Below are 6,414 nucleotides of genomic sequence, written 5' to 3' on the forward strand. Positions count from 1 at the left end.
ATTTATTGACTCTATTTCTTAACTAGCTGGATTTTTTGCTTTCTTCCATGGAGAGATTGCCTTTGCCTTTCGGGAAAGTGGAAATGAAGCCAGCTCTTCTAAGAAACCAACAATTCTCGATCTAAATCTTTTCGCGAATCCAATCACTTTTCCCGTCCCTGGGTGTGGCTCAAGAAGCCCTACCGTAGGTGGCAACACCAAAAGAAGTTGCCTACCTTGGTTTCGATCAAGAAGAGCATGATGCACTTCAATAAAAAATGCAGACCTTGGTCATAGAACAGTTGCAAGAGGAGTCTAAAAAGGCACAGGGGTGTGGCTATCCATGCTATTTTTGGAAATGAGAGAAGTAGACTCCATTATTGCGAAGTCGAAAATGTATTACACTCAGATATCTCTTCAAAGATAGATGCCAAAGCCTCCAGGAATGGGTGGAGAAAATCAGAGATGACCCAAATCTCCTTAAGCCGCTCCACAAGCAAGGAGCGAAAAAACCAACTATGCTATAGTGATGTCCGAATTTTCACCTATTTGTATCTATTTAGTGATCAGTTCGCTAGTTTCTTTGATCCCACTCGGTCTTCCTTTTTCTATTTTCTTCTTATCTAGAAAAATTGTCGACCTACGAAATGTGGTTTTGATCTTTCTAGTGATACCAAAAGTAGTTTCGACATACGATTTTATCTTGTTTCAATTTTATTATTATTCTTGATCTGGTAGTAAACTTTTCTTTCCTTGGGCAATACCTTCCAACAAGATTGATCCCTTTGGATCTTGGTCCACGATGGCCTTTTTATTGATTTGGACGATTGGATCTCTCTATGAATGGAGAAAGGATGGTTCGGATCGGGAGTAACCACTACTAAGAGGGCAAATATAGGGGGAAGGACAAAGGAAATAGTGACGCCTACATTAAATCAGTTGATTAGTTACAGTAGAGAAGAATGTTGGCGCACAGACCATACTTGAGCTTTAGATCAATGTCCCTAGAAGGAAGGAGTAAGCCTACATTTTACAACAAGAACATCAAAAAAACCTTATTCAGCTGTACGTAAGATAGCCAAAGTACAATTGAGTAATAAACATGATCTATTTGCTTACATTCCAGGCGAAAGTCATAATTCGCAGAAACATTCTAAGGTCATTCTAAGGAGGTAGAGTAAAAGATTTTCCAGGTGTGAAATCTTACTGTATTTGAGGAGTTAGGGATTTGTTGAGAATTTCGGATCGAAGAAGAGGCAGATCCAAATATGGTGTAGAAAAATCCAAATCGATATGAATGGAAGATGCCTCTAGAACTAGTTTTTCTTGCTCAGTATAAGGAAAGTTTATCGAGCTCATGTATGGATGACTCAATCACATGTGCTCGACTGAATATACAGCCACAGAACTACTAAATCCCTCGTGAGACTCCAAATCCGGTCAATCTTGTCAACCTTCATCATTGCTGCTTTGGCTCAATTGAACGAATGCGGTGACGTGATTTGTGTAGCTCTTCCGCAGTGAATTCAATCATTCAATCTATGAATCCATAGTGGGATGTTCTCAATCGAAAGTGGACTTTAGGTCAAAGCCTAGACCAAAGGTACCTAATAGCGTGGGGAGACTAATCGGGTAACGAATCTCATCCTCAGCTAAACTAAGCCCAGTATGGTAGCCTAATTGAAGAAGTTGAGCTTGTGCCCAAGCCTAACTTTTTCTAAAATCTCAACGTGGGATAAAGGAGGTTTGGAACACTCATCACGAATTTCATGTGAGATATCCCCGAAGGATACCAAGGTCGTGCTAGCCTTTGCTAGCCTGATGGACTTGTGAAGTTGATAGAAGTTCCAAAATCAAGATCTGGGCAGGAAATTGGGAATAAATCATAGCTATAAGACATTATTTTGCACTATCATGTTAGTCTTTTGCTATTTATCATGAATATATTTGTTCTTTATGAGCAACATGCCAAGGGGTGTAATTAGGTCTTCAACTCCAAGGAAGTAGGGTAGAAAACATAGATCCTTTACGGAAATACGATTAGACAAGGCCTGCAAAAATTGAGGAAACTGGTGGTATTATTTTCTGTGATAGTACTAGTCGTCCACATAGAAAAGAAAGTAAATTGTATATATAGATTCATAATATATTAAGTGAGAAAGTATTTACAATGAGAATTGGTGAAGAAGTAAAATAACAGAAAGCCCTTGAATTCTGGGTATCATGCATGTGGGGCTTGTTTGAGATCATAAATAGCCTTATGAATTCAGTAACCAAAGGTGGGTGAGTGTTATCTAGTAGCCAGTAGATTAATGTGTAATAAACTTCCTCGATAAGTTTACCATGGAGAAAGGCATGGTTAGTATCAAGTTGTTGTATAGGCTAACTAGGGATGTCAAAAAGCCGAGTCGAGCCACGAGCAGAAATTTTAGGCTCGGGCTCGGCTCGGGTAAAATATCCGAGCTTTTTTTTGCCGAGCAAAAGTTTGGCAAAAAAAAAATAGGCTGGACCCGAGCTTTCAGCTTAGGCCTTTTCAAGTCGAGCCGGGCCGGCTCGAGTTTTGTTTGGTTTTGGATATATTTTTTAATTTTATTAAAAGGCAGCAGGTTGTTGCCTTGTTTCGCAGCAACCTGTTGCCTTAAATGGCATCTTAAATTGCTACCAAACAAGGCAGCAACATGCTACCTTTAATTTTTTTAATTAAATATATGCTCGATTGTCCCGAGCCGGCGAGCCACATGGGCCGGCTCCGGCTTTGCCCGGCACCTAAAAGTGGGGCTCGATCAGAACCTCGAGTCGGGCGGGCTCGAGCTTTTTTTGAGCCGACGAACCTGATTGTCATTCCTAAGGCCAACCATGGAAGATGACTAGACTAAGGATAATTCTAATGGTTATGGGCTTAACCACCTAACTCAAGGCGACATGATAATCAACGTTAAGTTGTCGATTAAAGCATTTAGCAATGAGATATGATTAGTATCTAAAAATTGTTCCATCTAGGAAACTTGTTTGATTCAATCTAGGATAATTCAAATGGTTATGCACTTATCCGGACTTCAATTCTTATTATGTTAACTGCAAAAAAATTCCCAACTTGAATACAAATAGTGTGAAAAAAGGCCATTTGGAGCTTAACTAGGGTTGATTCTTAGCAATTGAAGACTAACCGAATTGTATGTGATCATTTGAAAGTATTAATGGAGCTTTTGGTAAAAATTCATAAATTTTGTACGTTAAATTTGACAATTGAAAAGCATGAGGACTAAATTGACAACTTTTGAAACTTGTATCGGGTGACTTTTAAATGAAGACGACTTAATTCCAAATATTATATGATGAATGACTAAAGTTACATGAGAAAAGAGCTTAATTGAAAAGGTGAATTTTTACCTTTTTCTTTTCAAACTCTGTGAAAATCAAGTTGAATAAGAATTTTTTCTAAATCTTGTTCTATATATTTACATGTCTTGGCGCAACAATTGAAAGAAGGCTTGTGAGGGTGTTATGCACATCTATTGAAGTTTGAGGCTTGGGAATTTATTATATACAAATATTATACAAATCAAATAGGCCTCTTGGAACAAAAAGTCATACCAATCACAAGAAAATAGATTCCCAAAAAAAAAAAAAAAAAAAAAAAATTCAATGAACAAGCTATTTTTACTAGAAGAAAGCGGTATTTTGGTACAACATCTTTGTCTTTTTCTAATTTTCCTTAAATTTCGGTGACGTACTATAATTTCTTCTTGTATTTTTCTTCTTCCATGATGTTTAATTAAGCCCCTATTTGGTCTTGATTATAATTGAATTTTAATCTAAGTCAAAGTCACAAACAATCAATATTAACCACATATTTCATGGACCCCACAACTTTTCAACTACACGTTTCAAAAATTTCTATCAAAATCTACTAAAAATCTAATTTTAATTCTCACAAAACAGGGGCTAAGTAATTAGTTAGTATGAATGATTGTAATCTAGTTTTGAATTTTAACTTTTATTAGAAATCCTTAAATCTCCAATTGATGTTGTGTAATGTTTTTACTTTATTTTTTTGAATTAATTGGCCACTAAATCTTTGATTTGTGAGCGATAATTACGTTGAGATGCACATAGTAAAAGCAGGTAATTAGTATAACATGTAAAAATGTTTTTTTTTTTTTTGGTAGTTACTAAGGCAGATACATTTATTCTTAAAGCTTTAAGGCATTTAATTAAGGTTTATTCGTATTCACATATCATATGGAACTGACTTAGATAAAGTGAATTAATTTGAACTTGAAAGAAGTAAATTGAATATTAAAGAAATTCGATTGGGTACACATAATTAATTGTTATAAAAAAAGGGATGGTGAACTCGTGAATTCTGACACTTAAACCATATTATATAAAAATTTATTTTTTATTGTTTTTAGTATATTCAAAATAAAAAATCACAGAAAGAAAATAACTACTTCTATTTATTATCAATCAAATTGAAATTAGTAATAATCTAACTAATGATTAGAAAGTAGTCCTTGTGAAAACGGTAATACAGTATCTTAGGTCCAATTAATAACTTAATATTATCCTTACACTTGGAAAATATAGATTTGACAACTTGATTTTAGTGCTGCTGTCGGAGACTATTTTTATTTCATATTGATTTAAATTATTTCTTGCTTTAGTTTGATTTTTTTTTCTTTTACCTTTTTAGCTGATCTATTCTTTTATTCAATTTTATTTTTTGTTTCATTGACAATGAACTAAAAGAAGTAAGTGAGCAATAAAAATATACAATGATTGATCCCGATTTAGATGACGTTGATATGCTTGTAGAAGATGTAGTTGTAAACGACAAATATAATCCACATATTGTACTCGATGATGGTGATATGCTTTTAGGAGATGTCTTCGCTAGGAAATGGATACAATTCATATACCATACTCGATGACAGTTATATGCTCGTAAGAGATCTTTGCTAGAAATGAATATAATCCACATTCTGTACTCAATTACAGTTATATGCTTGTAGGAGATCTACTTGTCAAGAATGGATATAATCCACATACCATACTCGATGAAGGTTATATATTTGTGGGAGATTTCTATTTCAGTCAATAACTTAAAAAGCTGGGATACAATTTACCTATCTTACTTGGTAAGGATGACTTTTCAGAGAGATTAAATATCTATTGTTTATGATGAGAGAAGATCGACTTGTGAATATTGTATGGTATTGAATTATATTAAAAATTGCTTGTAATTAGCCACTCTAAATGAATTGAAGAAAGCTATCTTTAGTGATCCATATGTAGAAGAAAATGATGATGGTAACATGCTTGTGGAAGATGTTTTTACCATGCTAAATATTTGAAGCATTGAAGCTCAAATAAATTTGAATGAGTCAAGTAACATGCTTATAGATGATTTATTCATTTCTCAACCTGAGAAGTCAACAACAAAAGAAGAAGAACATATAGAAATAGAGGAATTAATCATGACAAAGCTAAACGATTAGTGACATTCAAAGAAAATGAAATAGTATGCAAACCTTCAACTTCATTGATTTTGTGAATCTGAGAAGATTGAAGTGTTCTTGGCTGAGTTTGAATTGAGTAATTTAGGCAAGTCATACCATCATGACTTCATACCTATTTGATAGTCACTTCCTCGCTCAGGGTTTCCTTCCTCAAGACTTTCATGTAATAGGCCATCAACTCTATTTGATTCTTCTCACAGTTGCCATGGTACTTGAAGTCACAATTTCACAAAGGAGTGGTGTATGATGTTACGGCCTATAGGTTCTTCAGCGCTGACCAATTAAGGACCTCATTATATGCTGAATGGGTGCTTCAGCCCTTCACTTAATGCGGTTGTTATTGATAAAACTCAACAATGAAACTAACATCTAGTTTAAAGTCCATATCTATATAGTTGAATGTACTTCTAAACAAGATATTTACAGCACTTTCATCATCCACAGGTACTATTTATAAGACATTAACCCTATTAATTTACAAATTTATTACTAATTTATAACCTTTTATACCTTTATTACTAATTTATATAACCTTATTAATTTACAGCTTCATTATAATTTATATATCTTTATTAATTTGTAAAGTTATCACTGATTTATAACCTCATTAATTTCTAGCTTTATTACTAATTTTTCTGATAACTTTATCGCTTTCGGCTTGAAGTAGGTCATCCCTCTTTCACTTAAAAGGGAAAATAAGAGAAGGGGCTTTGTTGCATCGTTTCCTTTCCATTTAGTGCTATGGTTTGGAAGTTAAAACCACTGAAATGGTGAATGAGTTGGCCCAACCATAGTGCTTAGTATCCCCAGATCCACCTGAGGACTCTGTTGAGGATAATCAATGATGTTCTTTCTATTCTATCCCATTCCTTTTCGAGATAGGTAGCTAATCATAATCTAAGAAGTAGCATCG

The 6,414-nt window shown here is 34.4% G+C and overlaps 1 pseudogene; it reads left to right on the forward strand.

Annotated features, from left to right (window-relative positions):
* Positions 1 to 504: 504 nt before the first annotated feature.
* Positions 505 to 853, forward strand: LOC111377891 (annotated as a pseudogene).
* Positions 854 to 6,414: the final 5,561 nt, after the last annotated feature.

The sequence above is a fragment of the Olea europaea genome, unplaced genomic scaffold (assembly GCF_002742605.1).
Source record: "Olea europaea var. sylvestris unplaced genomic scaffold, O_europaea_v1 scaffold1738, whole genome shotgun sequence".
Taxonomy (NCBI): domain Eukaryota; kingdom Viridiplantae; phylum Streptophyta; class Magnoliopsida; order Lamiales; family Oleaceae; genus Olea; species Olea europaea.